This window comes from Rhipicephalus microplus, chromosome 5, assembly GCF_043290135.1.
Source record: "Rhipicephalus microplus isolate Deutch F79 chromosome 5, USDA_Rmic, whole genome shotgun sequence".
In the NCBI taxonomy this organism is placed as follows: domain Eukaryota; kingdom Metazoa; phylum Arthropoda; class Arachnida; order Ixodida; family Ixodidae; genus Rhipicephalus; species Rhipicephalus microplus.
In genome coordinates this window covers 149,035,548-149,056,779 of record NC_134704.1, presented here as the reverse complement: position 1 = coordinate 149,056,779, position 21,232 = coordinate 149,035,548, and the positions used below count along the sequence as shown (strand labels likewise).

Below are 21,232 nucleotides of genomic sequence, written 5' to 3'. Positions count from 1 at the left end.
AACTACAGGAATCTTTGAATCAGTTGGCTAAAGAATTAGAAAACAGGTTCTCAACGCATCTTCCTAATTCGGCTTACACAACAACCATCTATGACTACACAGAAATATCGACTTCCGAATTAAATCAGGCTATGGAAAGATTGCCAAATGCAGCACCAGGCCCCGATGGAATAACAAATACAATGCTAAAAATACTTCACAGGGAATATCCGAATGATCTGTTAGGTCTCGTCAATTATTCCCTTAGAAGAGCATGGATCCCTTCTGAATGGAAGATTGCGAAAATTATACCATTGCTTAAGAAACAGGGGGCAGGCTATAATTTAGACAACATACGACCGATAGCCTTAACATCTAATGTAGTAAAACTTATTGAAAGGGTACTTCATGGTCGTATAATTAGGTTTATTAACGAGAAACAACTGTTGAGTTCTTCCCAAATTGGCTTTAGATCTGGATATTCCATATGGCATGCACATGTAGATCTGGAAAGTCGTATTCATATTGCCCGTCACAAAAAGCACTTTGCGGCTTTAGTAACGTTAGACATATGTAAAGCATATGATAGTGTAGAGTATTCTATCTTGACTAATCAGTTATGGAGTCATGGACTTCCACCTTATATAGTAGCATGGGTGACGGAATTTTTAAGTAGAAGAGAATTCTATTGTTATCAAGGCGGTTTCTCTTCCTGTAAGCACAAGCAAACCCGAGGTGTACCTCAGGGGTCAGTACTTTCCCCGGTTTTATTCAACATATTGCTTAGTACCATCCCCGTTCATCCAGAAGTGAAAACCTATGTTTATGCCGATGACATTGCTTTCTTTGCTATGTCACATGACTTCCACTGTCTCTACACTATCTTGCAAACATATCTTAATAAAATAGAACATTGGTTGGATGGATTGATGTTGAACCTCAATACCGGTAAATGTGCTATTCTCGTTTTTCCAATCAAAGATCCCGTGCACATATCTATTAATTACAAGCTTCAAGATATCCCACAAGTACAATCATTGAAATATCTTGGAGTTATGTATAATGAGCATCTAAATTGGCGCCCTCACATTGAATACATCGCGACAAAAGCAGTACGCGCGATGGGGGTATTGCGGAGGTTGAGCAATTGCAGATCAGGTATGAGAAGAAAGGCACTTTTGATTATATATAAAATGTATGTCCGACCTGTGTTGGAGTTTGGCTGCATTCTTTTTTCTGGTGCGCCAGCCTACAAACTTCGGCCGCTCGTTCTGTTGGAAAGAGAGGCTTTACGGCTCTGCTTAGGACTTCCAAAGTATACTGCAAATGCAGTGTTATACCTTGAAGCACGAATACCAACCTTATTATGTCGCTTTAACATTCTTACTGTGCAGACCTTTTTACGACTATATGAAGCACCGTTTAACCCTGAACAAATTATTTTTATTTCCAATCCTGACCTATTCTTCTCCGTGCATTGGCCCAGATTTACCAAACCACAAATAGTATTTGTTCAATCGTTACTTGAGCCCCTAAATGTACACGTTCGTGATCTGATTCCTTTAACTGAGCAACAAAATTCTCCAGAAATTGTTTACGATGATATCTTCCCAACTCACGCAAAGCTATTGCCTACAGGCATTTTAAATGGTTTATTGCAGGACCATTTAAGTACTCTGCCAACAAATGTCATTATAGCAACGGACGCATCTCAATCACATGAAAAATCAGGCGTTGGAATATATTGCCCCGTACTTGATTGGTCATTTTCACTTCGCTTACCGGACTTTCTTCCTGTCTTTCTGGCTGAATTCATGGCAATAATGTTAGCTTTGCGAAAGGTAAATATTTCCATTCCAGTTGTAGCAGTCATAACTGATTCATTATCAGTGTGCTCTTCTCTGTCCGCATCTGGTCACTCACCTATAGTCAAACTTTTTAAATCGTTAATCCCCTGTCATCTCCGAAGTATTCATTTAATCTGGACACCAGGGCACAAAGGTTTGTTGTTAAACGAAATAGCTGATTCTCTTGCGAAGGCATCCCTTTCGACACCAATTATTCCTATTTTCCCCCATACAGTATATATTACGGTGGCGCGATTTCGCACACTTAAAATCAGGCAAAATTTACCTGACCCTGCACTGACGGCTTCTCCAGAGTACAAACACTTGTTATTTCCCTGGCGCAGTGAACTGACTAAATCAAGGATGATGGAAGTTGTCATCACGAAATTTCGTTGCCGCGTTACCTCGCTCAATTTTTACTTGCATAGATCAGGCATATTGAATTCCCCTATGTGCATTTACTGTAATCAAGAGGAAACGATCAGTCATTTTTTATTACATTGTCGCCGTTTCGATTTATTCAGGCAAAGCATACTAGCACCACCTCTTCAAAGACTGGGCTTGCAACTATCACAGCCTGATCTTCTTTCATTTGGAGCCTCTACACTGGGTTTCAGCCACAGGGATGTTTTATTCGCCGTTCAAGAATACATCACTGCGACTAAACGATTTTCTTGCTAAATTGCTGTCTCAAAATTTGTCTTATTTTTTTTTCTGCAAACTTGATATCGGTATTTCAAATCAAAATTAAGTTACAAAAAAAATTGTAGGAATGACACAATGCTGAAAGTTTAGGGCAAATTCACCTTAAAATCGGCCAATCCCCTTCTTTGGGTACGAGCCATTTCTACAGGGAAACAACAACAACAACAACAACAAGCCCAACCGACGCGCTTGGTTAGAGCCCTGTTGCTCAGACGTCAATAAACCTTGTCGACACCCTTGGAGCAACGTGGCAATATCAACCAAGGAATGACGCGAGCAGATCGTGGTAATTTGAATTTGGGAGCGTTAACCAGTGCCATTCGAGGTCTCGGAACTGCTTTTGAAGTAGACCATATTGTAAGGAAAACGTCAATTGTAGTTGCAGTTCTTACTATCCAATTTTATAAACAATACATGCACACTCTTATCATACAGCCGTCATGTCGGGTTAACGACAATTGTAGTTAAGCGCCATCCACTGAAGCTCATTGACTAAGTGTCCAGGGCCACCCTCGCTGGCACAAGCGCTATAAATATTAGCTTGTGGCTTCTGGTATTGCGAATACTCATGTTGCTGTGGACATCACTACGCAACAGTAAACATGTGACTGTTAAACATATATCTGTGCACTCGTTTGTCGGATCAGTATTAGGATGTTGTAGGTAGCCGGCGGATCTGGCCTTGCGAAATTGGCAGCCGATTGCCCCGCCCGGTTTTCTCTTTGCTATATATTTGTATGGCACACACACACGCATATTGCACATATCTGTAGCGTTATCCTGCCACACTTCACTCAGTTAAAAAATTAGGGCACAGTGACGTTCCCTCCACATTTTTCGCATAACACCGATTTCCAAGGTACGTGGGATCTGTCGCTTTTTTTTTCGCGGAAATGAAGATTGCGTTTACCATCACATTGCGACTTCTAAACGAGAACCAGAATGATGTCTTCATTCTTCAAATACTGGCTTTACAAGTGCCTTAGCATGTCAGGTTTGTGTTAGTTTATACTATTTCTAGTTGGTAGAGCACTCGGCTGAGAATCAAGAGGGGGTGAGTTTAAATTCTCCTCATAAGCACTTGTTTTGTTGTAATGCTTTTTTCCTTTTTTCTTTATTGCAATTATGCATTCTACAAAAACTCTTTTACTTATATATTTCTTTTTTGGCTGATAGGTATCACCGTTTGAAGCGTGCAGAGACGTTTGGCGCTGGCCAGCCTGCCACTCCCACTATAACGCCGCGCTCCAGAGTCCCAGTATCCCAGTGCAGAATCCAGCACGACACTGGTAGCTGGTACCTAGTGGAAGCTGGGTCTCGCAACATTGTGCATTTATGAAATTGCACAGAACTTTAGAATAAGAGAGTTTGTAAAATAAGGACCTTACAATCTATGTAGCGAATTGCCATTTTGATCCAGTCTGTAGCGTACTCGCCCCACGGAGGCGCGAAAAGAAGGCACCTACACTCCTTGAAGTTTGGGACAAGACTAGTTTATTTCCCAAGAAAGACAGGCTTCGAAATCGACAACCAAAAGGGCGTGGCTGCGTATCTTCCGCGGCCCTCCGGAGATACAGTGAGGCATGTTGGCCGCGTCTGCGCCGTGCGCATCGGCATACGAATTGGTATGCGTACACAAATAAAATTATCGCGATCACCGGCGTCATCGCCCGCTACAAGGCGTCCCCACCTAGACCGCGGAGCCTGGGAAAAAAACGAACAAATGTGCGAGTTAGTCTATGAGGTGAGCCAGTTTCACGTGATCGAGAGAAACGACGTTCTCTCTGTCGCGAACACGAATGGTCACAGTTTTGTGCGACCGCGAAAGCACACGGAAGGGCCCGTCGTAAGCCGGAGTCCACGGCACTTTCACTGTGTCACGTCGCACAAACACATGGGTTGCCTCAATCATGTCTGGGAAAGAAAACACTCTTTGGTTGCGGCTGACGCGTGGCGCGCTGGGTTGCAGGTGCTCCAACCAGGAATGTAGCCTTTCCATATGTTCTGAAGGCGTCGGCGTAGCGCTTGGTTTCTCACCGAAGAATTCTCCCGGTAGTCAGATTGTAGAGCCGTACAGCATTTCTGCTGCACAGAATTCGAGGTCTTTTTTTGTCACCGTACGCAGGCCCAGAAGAACAAGAGGGAGCTTCTTCACCCAGTGCTCTCTATCCAATTTGGCAGTTAAAGATGCCTTCAGTTGACGGTGTAGCCGCTCCACCATTCCATTGCTCGCTGGATGGTAAGCCGTGGTGTACTGGAGCCGTGTTCCCAGAAGCATTGCCAGCGCAGAGAATAGGTTGCTCTGGAATTGTCGTCCACGATTGGTCGTTATGCGCAGTGGGCAGCCATAGCGTGAAACCCATGTGGCCACAAACGCCAGTGCGACGGCCCCGGCTGCTATGTCCAAAATCGGCGTCGCCTCGGGCCACCGTGAGTATCGATCGACACAAGTGAGCAGGTATCCGTAACCCTGGGAAGGAGGAAAAGGTCCCACAAAGTCTAAGTGCACGTGGTCGAAACGACACTCTGGTGGCCGAAATGCTTGGAGTGCTGTGCGCGTGTGACGAGTCACCTTGACTGCTTGACATGTTCGGCACTTCTTTGCCCAGCGTCGAACGTCGGCGTTGATTCCGGGCCACACAAAGCGGTCAGTGACGAGCCTCTGCGTCACGTGGATTCCTGGGTGGCTGAGGTCGTGAAGGCTGTCAAACACTGCACGGCAAAACTGGACGGGGACGAAGGGTCTTGGAGATTTCTGCGATGTGTCGCACGTGACCATAGTCGTTGTGTATGGTAGCGGGATCTCTTCGAGCACCAGTGACAGTGGATTCTGCCTTATCTCGGTTAGCTCTGGGTCTTCCCGCTGGGCGGTGGCTAATGTCTTAAAGTCGATGGACGCTGAAACGGTGTCGATACGGGAGAGTGCGTCGGCTGCTTGGTTTTCGCTCCCCGCTTTGCGGCGGATGACCGTTGAAAATTTGGAAGTGAAAGAAAGTTGGCGCTGTTCTCTTTCCGAATATGAGGAACTGTTGTTCTTGAACGCATACGTCAGCGGCTTGTGGTCCGTTAAAATGTGAAAAGTGCTGCCTTCTAGGAAGAAACGAAAATGCTTTACGGAGAAATAAATGACCAGCATCTCTCTTCCAAATGTACTGTAGCGCACTTCCGCCTGTTTCAGACGTTTAGAAAAGAAACATATCGGTTTCCAGTCCTTGCTGTCGTATTGTTGCAACACTGCTCCCACTGCCGTCGTTGAAGCGTCAACCATGAGCCGCGTTGGCGCGTCGGAAAGCGGGTGAATCAGAAGTGTTGCACAAGCAAGCTGAGTTTTCGCGTCCTGGGAGGTTTTTAGGGGCGAAGCTCCTTAGGGCGTGGGCTGTGCGTCCCCTGTAGCCTGTATGTAGCCACCTCTAGTTTAGTTCTTGCAGTGCTCACTAGATGGCGGTACCGTCCCCTGTATGTAGCCACCTCTAGTTTAGTTCTTGCAGTGTTCACTAGATGGCGGTACCGTCTCCTGTATGTAGCCACCTCTCGTTTAGTTCTTGTAGTGTTTACTAGATGGTGGTACTTGTAGCTGATGATGAAAAGATGCAAGATGTTATAAACTAGAAAGCGGTACTTGTAATTGATGAAAGACGCGAGATCTTATAAAATAGGAATGATGTCACATATGGCGCGTGTCATTGGTTGAAGGCAATCGTTCGATTTAGTGCGGCGACGTACGCTAGGGGGAGCGTTGTAATAAAATCCGTCTATGTCTCCATAGAAGATATAGATGGGTATACCGACCCGACAGGCAAAATGATCATGGATATGTGTGAAAGGCTTGATTTGATCATTTGCAACAGTACCGAGAAGTGTGAAGGGCAAATGACATGGGAGGTAGGAAGGCTTCAGTCGACGATAGATTATGCACTGATGTCACATAGGATGTATGATAAGCTCAGAGAAATGCACATAGATGAAGGTGGCTCCAGAAGTCTAGGTAGCGATCACAAACGTATCAAGCTAAGTTTTGGAAGAGCAGTGAAAGTGGGAAGGAGACAAGATGAGCAACTACAGGAAAATTTTTACCCAGAATGGCAAATTGAAATAGCCACTAAACAAATTGAAAAAATAATCACGGAGGATAATAAGACAGTTTGGACATACACGAATCTAATTAGACTCTTTGAGCTAGAGCTTGCTAAGACGCGTGACAAGTCAACCCGGAAAAGAAGACACAAACCCAAAAGTTGGTGGGATGAGGAAGTTAAGAGAGCCATAGCAAAACGTCAGGAAGCCTCTAGGGAACACAGACATGCTAAGCAGCGGGGTGAACCGACAGATGATGTTGAAAGAAAATGGGCAACCTTTCTAAGCTGTAGAAGGGATGCATCCCTTCTGATCAATGAAAAGATTAGAAGGAAGGGAGCTCAGTGGCTGGCAGAAGTACATAAAAAAGATAGAAAGGCAGCTGCGAAATTTTGGAACCATCTAAACTCCCTAAGAAATGAGACGAGCCTAGAGCAGAGCTTCATAACTACAGCCCAAGGGGCTAGGCTATAAGGGGACGAAGCTATTGAATATATAAGAACAAAGGTGACAGAAAAATTTCAACAAAGAAGTACTTTATGCACCACAGTAGACAAGGACGAATCAAGTGGTGCAATGGCTCCATTTTCACAACAAGAGTGGGAAAGGGCTGAGAAAAGGGTTCCTAGTAGTACATCAACAGGCCCAGATGGCATTCCAATTAGGCTGATAAAGACATTAGGTCCGAAGTCTAAGCAGGCTTTGAGAGAGGCAGTGAGTACAATAATAATCGATGGTGAAGTTCCCGATGGATGGAAACTTAGCAGGATGAGCATGATCTATAAAGGAAAGGGGGACAAAGCTGACATAAACAACTATCGTCCTATAACAGTGACATCAGTGGTCTACAGGCTGGCGATGCAGATTATAAAGGAAAGACTGCAGGCGTGGATAGAGGATGAGGGGGTGCTGGGGGAACTGCAGAATGGGTTTCGGAAACACAGGAGGTTGGAAGACAATCTATTCTCACTGACGCAGTGCATCGAAATAGCAGAAAAAGAACACAGGCCCCTGTGGCTAGCATTTTTAGATATCAAGGGAGCGTACGATAGCGTGGTTCAAGAGGAATTGTGGGGAATACTGGACACACTAGGCGTGGAACATGTAGTCACTAATCTTTTAAAGGGTGTCTATAAAGGTAACAAGGTAGTTATAAAGTGGGAAAAACAGGTATTCAAGCCTGCAGAGGTAAAACGAGGGCTTAGGCAGGGTTGCCCCCTGTCACCCTTATTATTCATGATGTACCTACAAGGATTAGAGGCAAAATTAGAGGGAAGTGGACTGGGCTTCAGCCTCTCTTTAGTCAAACAAGGAAAACTTATTGATCAGGCACTACCAGCATTAAGGTACGCAGATGATATAGTGCTAATGGCCAACAACAAGGAAGATTTGCAGAGATTGATGGACATCTGCGGTAATGAGGGAGATAGGTTAGATTTTAGATTCAGTAGGAAAAATCAGCAGTCATGATTTTCAATGACAACGAAGGTAGTGAGCTTAGAATACAGGAGGTCACGCTAGAGATAACAGATAAATACAAATATCTGGGCGTATGGATAAGCAACGGGACCGAGTATCTGAGGGAACACGAAATATACGTGACGACTAAAGGTAACAGGAATGCAGCAGTCATGAAAAATAGGGCACTGTGGAATTACAATAGGTATGATGTTGTGAGAGGAATATGGAAAGGGGTCATGGTTCCTGCGCTGACGTTCGGCAATGCGGTCTTGTGCATGAGATCAGAAGTTCAAGCAAGATTAGAAATTAAGCAACGTGGAATAGGTAGGCTTGCTTTAGGAGCTCACGGGAATACACCAAATCAGGGAGTACAAGGTGATATGGGACGGACATCATTTGAGGGCAGGGAAGCTAGCAGCAAGATAAAATTTGAGAAGCGATTGAGAGAAATGGGGGAAGAGCGTTGGGCTAGGAAGGTTTTCAGCTACTTGTACATGAAGAATGTCGATACAAAATAGAGAAAGCGAACCAGGAAGTTGACTGGTAAATACTTAGAAAACAGCAGGTGGCCAAACCAAAAAGAACTATCGGTAAAGAAGAAACTGAAGGAAACGGAGACTGACATGTGGAGAATGGGCACGATTAAGAAGTCCGCACTAGAGATCTATCGAACTTTTAAGCAGGAAATTGCCAAGGAAAGGATCTATGATAATACTCGGGGTAGTTCTCTACTGTTTGAGGCCAGGACGGGAGTACTGCGAACCAAGACATATCGGGCCAAATACGAAGGGGTAGACACAGTATGCAGTGCGTGTGGAGAGGAAGAAGAAACTGCCGAACACTTGATAATGTTCTGTAAAGGGCTTCAGCCTATAGCTCAGGATGATGGCGCAGAGTTTTTCAAAGCACTGGGGTTTAGGGACCGGGAGGGCAAAATAAACTTTAAGCGGGTAGACTTAACTAGAAGGAGGTTATCTGATTGGTGGCTAAAGTCAAGGCACGAGTGAAAATTAAACTCTTCACTGCAAAGTACGAATCCTCAAACTCACTTTTTAAGGAAAAAATATATATAGTTTTTGGTTCATTAGGTATTACGGCTTGGTGGCGCTAGCCACCGCCCGATCTAAAGGGTACAGCCATATCCATCCATCCATCCGTTCGCTGTTGGCGCGCGCTCGGAGTCGCCGGATGGATAAGGCTGCACAGCGGAGAGAGCGCAAGGCGGCAGCAGCGCGCGCTCGCAGACAGAATCCCAATGTGCAAGCGCGCGAGGCAGAAGCGCTCCGTGAAGCTGCGCGACGCCGCCGCCAAGATCCTGCCGTACGTGAAAAAGAGGCTGCAGCGGCGCGACGCTGCCACCAAGATCCTGCCGTACGTGAAAGAGAGGCTGCAGCGGCGCGACGCCGCCACCAAGATCCTGCCGTACGTAAAAAAGAGGCCGCAGCGACACAGCTGCGGCGTGAACGGGACCTGACGAACGCCACACAACGGGAAGCGGCGAGAAAGCGTGCGTATCGACAGGCGAACCCCGAAGCGAGAGTTCGAGAGGCTTCTGCAAAACGCGCCAAGAAAGAACACGAAGGTGCCGACGCGCGTTTCAAGCGCGACTTCCTGGACGTTTCGTTTGGCCATAGCTGTGGTGTGTGTGACAGACTGTGGTTCTCGAACAGTCTAGTCACGATATCTTCCATCAAGAACGACCAGGCTCGGGGTAATGCCATTGCCGTGCTTCGGCGCGAGTTCCCCGCTGATGACGGCGGCAGCAGCAGTGGCGGTGACTACAATGTTTGCTCGAGCTGCAAGAATTCGCTATTGGCGGGAAAGGTGCGTCCAATGAGCGTATCTTATGGCTACACGTACCCACCCAAACCGGATCACTTGCCGCCTCTGAACCCCGTTGAGGAACGGCTGATCGCTCCTCGTCTACCGTTCATGAGCATAAGGCGGTTGACGCACGGAAGCGGACAGTACGGCATCAAGGGGCAAGTGGTTAACGTTCCGATAAACGTCCCCAACACGGTTCAATGCCTACCTCAGAACGTTCCGGACGACGTGGCCATCGACGTTCATCTCAAGCGCCGGCTCGTGTGCAAACCGTCACGTCATCGACGCCTTCTGGGTCCCCATCGAACCTCGTGTTACCACCCTAACCTTGGATCGCAAGACTGGCGTTGCCTGCAAAAGAAGGCAGTTCCCCCTCGTTCAGGCCAGTGCCATTACGGTCCACAAGTCCCAAGGGGGAACGTACTCGTCAATTGTCTATGAATATAATAAAACGCACCCCCAGAAGTTGGTGTACGTCGCGCTCAGCCGCTGCACCAACGTAAATAACCTCTACCTCACCAATGCAAAAGGAGACCAGCGGTTCTACCATAAAGACAAGAACGAGGACACGGCGATGCTGAACGAGTTTCAACGTCTAGGCCGACATCGATTACCGACCGCGACGCAGCAGTATCAACGATCTCTGCGAGAAGACGTTGACTCTTCCAACGAATTTACCATTGCCCTCCTCAACGTTCGCTCTCTCAATGCCCACGCACTTGACATAGAAAGGGACCCCATACTGACCGCAGTCGACGTGCTGTGCTTTACCGAGACGTGGAACGTGACGAGATTGTTCATCAAAGGATACGTTCCCGTCGTGTGTACCGATGAATCAGAACGTCCTGCAGGTGGTGTCGCCATCTACGTGAGGCAAACGGAAACGGCTGAAGGTCTCAGACTACCACTCACGAGTCAAAGCCAAAACGGAGAATATGCAGCCATCAAACTCTTTGACTCTGAAATCGTCCTCATGACCATGTACCTCGCACCCAACCTGTCGACCGGGAACATCAAGACATTCATAGACACTGCGTTACGAAATTATGAGAACAAATACAAGAATGGACCATTTGTACTACTTGGAGACTTTAACTTGGCTATCATAGACAATAATTGGCTTATCCAACATATGGCTTCTAGATATGCACTCAGACGTATACCGTTTGACCATATGAAACCTACCACGATCCGAGGAACATGCATAGACCTAGTATTTGCAAATTGCCCACTGCAACCCATACAGGAACCGCTCTCCCTTCATTTCACAGACCATAAAGCCGTCATAATGAAGGGACATCGCAAACCATCCATCGTCTAAGAACAAATAAAAGTTGATTTGTGTATATACACACACAGCGTTTCTCACGTCTTTACATGATGATCGACTGGGCGAATTACACGGAAGATTCACAGTTTACCGATGAATCCCTCCGGAGCTTCGCCCATTCATCATCATTCACCCCGTGAATATGCCGTAATTTTTTTTTTGTGCTCCGCTGACCAGTGAAACTCGGGCGTTTTCTTGCCGTCCCGACACAGCAAGTCAGTTAGCGGCTGTAGAATGTGTGTACAGGATGAGATTAAGCGCGTATGGAAGTTGATTAGCCCGAGAAACTCGCGGAACTTGCGGAAAGAGGTAGGCGTGGGGAATTTCCTGACAGCTTGAACCCGTGATTCGAGTGGCAACCCAGGCAGCACAGAAGGTCGGCCCAATATTGGGGATAGATCGGCATTGCCTGGCCCATGAACGGCCCAGTTTTCACAACGTACCGCCAAGATTGGCTATGCCAGCCAAATAGAACGGCGACGTTGGACCAGCGTTGACAACGTACCCCCAATATTGGTTCTGCCAGCCGAATAGAACGGCTATGTTGGACCAGCATTAACAACATTCCGCCAATGATGGCTGTGCCAGTCTATTAGATTGGTTATATTGGGCCAGCTTTCAGAACTTTCCGCCCATATAGGCTGTGCCGGCCTATTAGAAAGGACACATCGGGCCAGGTTGTACAAGTAGCAGCCAATATGGGCGGAGCCATCCAATAAGACCGGCATTATTGGCCCGCCGTTTGAACGTTATTGCCGGCGTCAGCAGAAAAGTCAACATCACGATGTCATAATATTAGAATATGAGCCAATTTCTGCGTGTGCTGCTTTTTGGCGCTGTTCTGGCCCCAATTCACGCGCCGATTTTTCAAGTTAGAGAGAGAGTAATATATGTGCCGGGCACAATATTAGAACTATCTTTTCGTCATTAAACCATGCCCCGCCGCGGCGGTCTAGTGGCTAAGGTACTCGGCTGCTGACCTGCAGGTCGCGGGTTCGAATCCCGGCTGCGGCGGCTGCATTTCCGATGGAGGCGGAAATGTTGTAGGCCCGTGTGCTCAGATTTGGGTGCACGTTAAAGAACCCCAGGTGGTCGAAATTTCCGGAGCCCTCCACTACGGCGTCTCTCATAATCATATGGTGGTTTTGGGACGTTAAACCCCACATATCAATCAATCAATCATTAAACCATGCACAGCTCGTTGAAATGCATAATCGTTGGTTGAAGTTGTGCAAGGTAGACTTTTTAAGTGAGAAAAAATTACCGATCAAGTTTCTCTGTCAGACGTGACGTCCGATGCGGTGCTATCCGTACGTATGACGAAGCTGCTGCGGATACCGCTGCCTTACGCGTGCATGTAGACGTCGAATATCTGACGCAAATCTTATAGTATCATGTGTCGGGCTAGCTATCTACGCGACCTATTCGAATCTGTTTTGCGTTCACAGCACAGTACGGTTAACGGCACTTGCTGCTGCTTGACGTGTGGGAAGAGCGGGGGTCGTCAGTTGCGTTATGGTGACTGAATCATACAACATATGCAGTTGCCGTGATCTAACACACGGACGCGCGTGCGCACGCACGCACGCGCTATATTCATGCAACGACCACACGAATTCCCAACAACATCGCAGCGAACGGTTGGTAAGGTGTTGCGGAGTGTGTGGGCGTCGTAGGGCACCCTGTCGGTGCCCAGCTCGTTGCGAACGCGAATTTCGGCGTGGAACGCTTCTTTTTTATGTACTTTCTTTACGTGTGCCCAAAACGGTAGGCTGCGCGATACGAGAAGTACGACACACAAAAAAAGAAGAAACGTGAATGCATAAGGCAAATCGTTAATAACAAAAAAAAACACGCACGCTCACGCCACTGCAGTGGCGTGAGCGTGCGTGTTTTTTTGTTATTAACGAAGCACATGTGCTTCCATAAAACATGACAGCCAAGAATGATGAAGTATTCATTTACATACAAATTACTATGAGTTGCTGAAACTCACGCAAAAGAACATAATTTTCTTCCTTGGATATTGATCGAGTGCCTTGGAATTATGCTATGTGAATTTGACACATCAACAGTGCATTATGATTCCCACCATAAGGGGCCACAATCTTGGCAAGTAATAGAAGTACTCTTCCCACCTGATGTGCAACTAACGTAAAGAGGCCTTGTTTCTCAAGTTAGCAATATATATTATATATATATATATATATATATATATATATATATATATATATATATATATATATATATATATATATATATATATATATATATATATATAACCACTGGAAAAATATACCAGGTGTAACCAGAAAAAGGTGCACCTGCAGTTTTAAAGTTTAAAAGAAGCAATGACATGCCAACCATCCAAAATAGAACGCCCGAGAAAGGAGCATCAATCAGTATTACAGCAGCTAAAAGCCTGCTAACAGCTGAAGGTAGTCATGCTGCTCTTCCATTCAAGTATAGTGTACACTGAGAAAAGATACTGAAGATACACCATCAGCAAATGACAAAAGCAATACAGACAGAGCTTTCTCTTATAATACAAAAAGTCTTTAGCTGAGGAGGAAAATAAGTCATTGGCACACAATAAGTGCACAAAAAAAAAAAGCTGTCGCACGAGGCTGTCAGCGCTTAGACAACACAGGCAAAAATACAGTAGACTGAAGAAGGGAAAACCCATAGCAAAAGTTACCATACTCCTGAGTTCTTGCTTTGCGTGCAAATGAAGCTAGCGTGAAGTTGAACACTAGATTAAAGCACCACAATCAAAATCTGGAAGTCAATGCTTTAGGAATAATACAAAGTACTGAAGAAGCATGCAAAGAGCATTCCTGTGAAGGCAAATATAAAAAAAGACTGAAATCTCTGTGGCCCTGAACAAGACAACACCACAACCAATCGAAGAGCCGTTCGGACACACCAGCAGTTCTGGCCAACACTAAAAAGTCACAAAAACATACCTTTAATGCCTTTTTTTACAAGAGAACTTCAAAAGAAATGTGCATACACCAATGCCAGAAGTATCGATGGAAGCTATTACTCATATTCAGCTCTTCATTGAAACACTGACAGAAGATACTTGTACCTGGATGCTTAATTACTTTGGTACAACTCAAGAGCGTCGATGCCAAGTGGCAAAAAAATTATGATGGAAGACTACAATGTGATCAAATGCACACGTCAACCACCAACCAAGGTCCTATGCTAGAGTGAATATCGCAAAAAGTCTTGAACGCCTAATGTCACTGGCTCATACTCAGCGTTCTCAATCAAAATCTTGACTTCCCACACAGCATATTATTTCAACAACCTGCCACCTCTCACCATGTCATGAAACAAGCTCGAGTATACACAAACCCTCCTCACCGTTAGGTAGTTAGATAGCTCCACTAGTGCTTCACTCTCGGAACACATAGACCAGAGCCGTAACTAGACGGGTAGTGAGGAGGTTCTGAGCCCCTGAAGTATTTTCATGCTCTGACTTTTCGTCAACAATAGCTTAATCTGGGCAAGTTGGTTCATCGTGGTTGTGTTCTAGTAACAGTGAGAGAAGTTCAGGAAGAGACAAAAAGGACAGGAAAGAGCGCTGACTGCCAACTAAATTTTATTGAAGGTACTACGCCCACTTTTTTACAGAGTACAAGAACAGTGCTCATGCACAACGACACATGTGAGACCATGATAATATAATCTTAACTGAGAAAAGAATACTCTCTCTCCGAATGGATGAGTGAAGGTATACTGATGCACTGATCCATGGCCTTCCTGACAAGAAAATGCTTTCACAGTCTCTCTTTCATTTCTTGTTCTTGCTTTTTTCAAAAACAGTGTTTTATGAAACATAGAGCTGCACTTACATTCTTTACAGTGTATGGCCATGCGACTACCATAGCCATTCTTAACATTTTAAGCATGCTGTCTTGCTCAAACATTGGGGCATTGCCCAGTTTGTCTTATGTTTACGTTTCCACGTGTCAATAGTATCTCATACACAACATTATATTGGCATTCAGTATACCTATTCTCGTGACGAATGGTGAAATAATGGCTATTCCTGTTGCTTTTTAGTACACACACTTTTGAAAACTTGCAAGGGATGGCAAGTAACAGGATAAAATCATATAGTACACACACTTTTGAAAACTTGCAAGGGATGGCAAGTAACAGGATAAAATCATATCGGCTCGCTATTTTCTTTATATTGTGAAACACCTTATGTACGTACGGTATAGCATGCAAAGATCTTTGGTCATTCTGTTTTTATTATGGTCCTGTTTTGTTTAACTTGACTTTCTGCAGGATGGTTTAGCACACGGGTGTGATGGTGCTGTTGGGATATCGAGCATCCTTTAGTCTTTTAATCTGGTTTTTAAGGCTTACCTCATCCTTGTGCTCACATGACTTCTGAAGGGTGGCCTCAATGCACGTGGTGGCAATTCCTCTGTGTAAATTGTGTAAATGTGTAATTATGTGTTATGATGTACTAAAAAAGATGTCCCAAGAATCAGAATAAGTGACAGTAGTCAAAGTTTTTGTCACTGCCTTTATACAAATACCAGTTTATTTGTTGCCTCCTGCAGTATTTTAGGGCCTCTTATATAGATAGGATGTTTTCTCACTTTTATTACATTTTTGTATTGATGATGCCATATGCTCAGGAGGTAGAATGTCGTTATGTTCTTTCTGATAACTTCTAGCTTCTGAGCAAAGATAATGTTTCAGAAAAATGAAAAAAGGCTAGCATAATATTAAGACATGGGAAGAAAGCAGAGTTTATCAAAAATGAATGCATTAGTTGGGAATGAGAAAAAAAGATGGATGACAGGTCAGTAATGTCAATTAACTTATATTAGGACACATGAAATGTAGCAGAGGGTGGCAGGTGATTAGTTCCAATGAGATCGAGAAATTATCAGCCATAATATGAAATTGGCTCATACAGGACAGGGAACATTGATTGGGCTTCCACCCTGCAGTGGACAAAATATAGGCTTAACGCTAACAATGAGCAAAGCCTGTGAAATTAATGCTCCATGAAATGAGCAGTACTGCACAGATTGCTGTGCTAGACTTCCCATTTTGCATGTTTTTACCAGCTTATCCTGCTCGCTGTTCAGACACAAAGCTTCACCAGAAAAACAATGTTATACTTGGTGAGGATAATGCCAGTGAATCCAGTGTTTTATCTACACCTTTCCTTGCTTAAGTCCTCCTCCAAACTATACGATTTTTCTTGGAAATGTTCTGCTTACAGCACACCAACCGATCAAGTGAAACAACTTTATTGGGGTCCTGCAGGACGCGCCCTAGTATGCAATCACCATTTCACTTCACGTTACAACATACTGGTGGTAAAAATATTCTCTGGCAGGGTACAGAAGTGCATGCACTGAGCTAGCTTGTGCAGCGCGGTCTATTCCAGAAAGCTGAACCTATGTTTGGTACAGAATTTTGTAACCACACGATGCTTGCACAGATGAAATGTGGCCACACATAGCAACTTCTGAGCTTTTTTATGAAATGATCTCGCAGTATCTGAAAACATTTGTTTTTTTGTTTACTTCATAGTTCCCAGTGAAATATTTCTCTTGTTCCTCTCATTGAATAATGGCATTTGGTGTGACTAAGGTGTTCCTAATGCCTCACTATGAGATCAGAAAAACGATTCTCCTTGAAATTGCTTCACAAGCATTTCCTAAGATATTGAATGACACTGCTTGCACATGTACAAACATTTGCTAGTTTTATTGAGGGTTGATGATAAAGGGAATCAGTTGGTGCATCCAAGCCGGACAGAGATTGACTGGCCCTGAAAAGGGCCGTTTAGTTATATATCTTGCAGCTTGTTCCAGGTAGACAGGGCTTCATTCTGTAGAAATGGTAACTCATCACACTGGTTCCCCAGCATGAATAACATAACTTGATGCTAACACTGACTCAGATGTTCTGAAATGTCATAGAGGGTACATAAAGGCTGGGTACATGAAGGTTGTAGTTGTACTAACTGTACAGTCAGCATGCTTGTGTGATATGTGCATAGCTGCATCAAAGCCACGTGTGAGAATTGCGTGAACAGCTGAAAATCTCAATGGCAGCATAGCTTAAGAAGTCTGTCATCCCTTTTTTGCCAGTTTCCAATATCATCCTTCTTTTTTCATGCATCTTCTTTCAATATATTTGGGGTTTTAATTCCCAAAACCACGATATATTAATGAGAAGCAAATTTTGAACATATGGTGTTCTTTAACATCTTCACTTGTTTGCAGCGCAACACCAGAAACACAGGACAGGGAAGGAGCAAAAGAGAAAGAAAAGACGGCGCCAACTCTGAAAAAGACGGCACTGACATCATGACACGCACATGTCGTGATGTAAGCTGCCCAAAGAGTGGCCTCCCGTGAGAATAGTGAAGAATTGGGAATAGGATCTACCAGTAAGGGCTTTGTGTGCAATTCACAAACAGTGAAAAAGATCCACCAGGGGTGAACCACAGGTACATGGTGCACTCTGGTTGAGAGAGAGCAGAGTAAAACAGATGTGCCAGACAGGAGATTATAAATGGTTTTGTCTGGAGCTGGTGCCAGACCGAGCTCTGATTAAGCGTAAGAGAGTATTGAGCGCCAGGCCAATCTGATCCCATTCCTGTGATGGGGTGCAATGTGATGACAGGTGCGAATTCCATTTTCCTTTTTTTCCATGGGTTTAGGGAAATAATTTTTCAGGGATCAGATGAAAATACCTCCGACATACATAATAACATGCTTATTCTTGGGCGTAGTCATGCCTAGCCACCAGATTGGGAGAAAAAGGAATGTTTCCCAAAATGTGCGATAAAGTGTTTGGTGCTACGCCTTGACGGAAGTATTGATAGGTGCTTTGGAAATCGGTACGCCATTTCTGTAATCGTTAAATATGCAACTGCATGTGCCACTGCTAGGGATAGCGTGACACTCCCAGCCATTTCGGGGTAGGCCGTTTTAATCTACATGAAGATGTTAATGAGCCCGTTCTCCATCACAGCAGTAGCTGTGGCCATTCCTTCAACTAGGCCTACTGCAGCGCCAACTAAACGTCTGCATGAATTTAGCGCTAGTACCGTACATAATAATCAGCACGTGCCTTGGGTTCACTTCGATGGTGTTGTGAATTCATCTTGCGTGACAATGGTTTAAGTTGCATGCGTGCCTTAATCATTATTGCAATAGGAGACCATGATTTATCGTCACGCATGGTGTTGCTTAGCTCGGTCCTCAGTGTTCGAAGCAGGTTCCGCCTTGTGAGTGCATGAGAGAGGCACAAGAGTTGATTTCTGCTCTGTGTTTCTAGAATTCCCTAGCCTGTATTATACAGGAAGCGGATAGTGCTGGTGTGCGTCAGCTGCCTCGGTGCACTCTCAACCGCCTGCCTGGTAAGACTGATAGCTCATTCTATCAGCGCCTTGTCGTACTCCCTCCTCACACTGCGACATGTCCTCCACTTGGAGGACATGATGACGGAACAAGATGATACGAAGCCCAAAACCGCAATGTTCGCAAGCCACAACCCGAGCAAACAATTCAACGGTGAGGCCAGAAAATCTACCTGACTAGGCCTGGAGCAACAAGCCAGAGAGCATATTCTTGGCTGGATAGATGGATGGATGTGGCCGTACCCTTTAGATCGGGCGGCGGCTAACGTCACCTAGCCGTAATGCTTAGTGAACTAACCACTAGATTTTTTTTCCCCTTTAAATAGTAAAGTCAGACGGGTACTTTGAAGTGAAGGGTTTAATTTTCAATCGTGCCTTGACTTTAGCCACCAATCAGATAACCTCCTTCTAGTTAAGTCTACCTGCTTAAAGTCTATTTTGCCCTCCCTGTCCCTAAACACCAGTGCTTTGAAAAACTCTGCGCCATCATCTTGAACTATAAGGTGAAGCTCTTTACAGAGCATTGTCAAGTGTTCGGCAGTTTTTTCTTTCTCTTCGCACGCACTGCATATTGTGTCTACCTCTTCATATTTGGCCCGATATGTCTTGGTTCGCAATACTACCGTCCTGGCCTCAAACAGTAGAGAACTACCCTGAGTATTATCATAGATTTTTTCTTTGGCAATTTTCTGCTTAAAAGTTTGATAGATCTCTAGTGCGGACTTCTTAATCATGCCAATTCTCCACATGTCAGTCTCCGTTTCCTGCAGTTCCTTTTTAACCGATAGTTCTTTCTGGTTTGGCCACCTGCTGTTTTCTAAGTATTTACCAGTCAATTTCCTGGTTCGCTTCCTCCATTTTGTATTGACATTCTTCACGTACAAGTAGCTGAAAACCTTCATAGCCCAACGCTCCTCCCCCATTTCGCTTAATCGCTTCTCAAATTTTATCTTGCTGCTAGCTTCCCTGCCATCAAATGATGTCCATCCCATATCACCTTGTACTCCCTGGTTTGGTGTATTCCCGTGAGCTCCTAAAGCAAGCCTACATATTTCACGTTGCCTAATTTCTAATCTTGCTTGAACTTCTGACCTCATGCACAAGACCGCGTTGCCGAACGTCAGCCCAGGAACCATGACCCCTTTCCATATTCCTCTCACAACATTATACCTATTGTAATTCCACAGTGCCCTATTTTTCATCACTGCTGCATTCCTGTTATCTTTAGTCGTCACGCATATTTCGTGTTCCCTCAGGTACTCGGTCCCATTGCTTATCCATACGCCCAGTTATTTGTATTTATCTGTTATCTCTAGCGTGACTTCCTGTATTCTAAGCTCACTACCTTTGTTATCATTAAAAATCATGACTACTGATTTTTCCTAACTGAATCTAAAATCTAACCTATCTCCCTCATTACCGCAGATGTCCATCAACCTCTGCAAATCTTCCTTGTTGTCGGCCATTAACACTATATCATCTGCGTAGATTAATGCTGGTAGTGCCTGATCAATGAGTTTTCCTTGTTTGACTAAAGAGAGGTTGAAGCCAAGTTCCCTTGCCTCTAATTTGGCCTCTAATCCTTGTAGGTACATCATGAATAAGAAGGGTGACAGTGGGCACGCCTGCCTAAGTCCACGTTTCACCACTGTGGGCTTGGATACCTGTTTTTCCCACTTTTTAACTACCTTGTTAGTTTTATAGATTTCCTTTAAACGATTAGTGACTCCATCTTTTACACCCAGTGTGTCTAGTGTTCCCCACAAGTCCTCTTGAACCACGCTATTGTACGCTCCCTTGAATTTCTGCAGGCCGGTAGGAAGCTTCACAGCGCAGCGCCTGATCTTGTGAAACGGCGCAGCCATGCAGGCAGGGCATTCAATTCCCTCCCTATTTTTTGTATACTACTCTCCTTGTGTACATCGTAGAACACATAACAGTAATGATAGCAAACAGATCATTGATTCGGGTAGGCTTGGTGTTTTTATTTAAAATGGAACAACGAGGAAGCCGCTGAAGCTCGTGCCTGTATACAGCTGCTTTATATGGAGATGAAACTTTAACGAAAAAAAAAATGTAATGATAAACAGTAGGCTCATAACAAACAACATTTCTCTGAGGGTGCATGGAATATATGTTCCATGCAAGGCTATGCATTGCAGTCCTTACTGCATTAATTATGTACACGTACTGCAGGGCATGCAAGTGTATGCAGACGCACGCTGACGAAATGACATTTTTTGCTACATACAAACGTGCACCGCACCAAATAAGACGCACGTGTTTGTATAGTCAGGGAACACTCGTGAATATTGATGAAATCACACAGCTCGCTTACAGTATAAAACAAACACAATTGCGAACAATAAAATGCGACGCTGTTTAAAGAAGCGGACCCAGGTTACGAGGAGAATTATCAGTATGGCATACACACCACGTGTCAAGCTTTTGCAACATCTAAAGAGACTAAATATGGAAAGTTGCCTTTGTAAGTTAACATGACAGTACCAAATGGAGAAGCCACACGAGAGAACAATTCATCGTGGGCTAAAGATTGTGTTTTAAATATTATACACAGCTTTGCAAGATAATATCGAC

The 21,232-nt window shown here is 44.7% G+C and overlaps 1 protein-coding gene across 1 annotated transcript in view; it reads right to left on the bottom strand.

Moving 5' to 3' along the window:
- LOC119173684 (sulfotransferase 2A8) overlaps positions 1 to 21,232 on the bottom strand; it is a 67,920-nt gene that overhangs the window by 27,621 nt on the left and 19,067 nt on the right. The window lies entirely within an intron of this gene.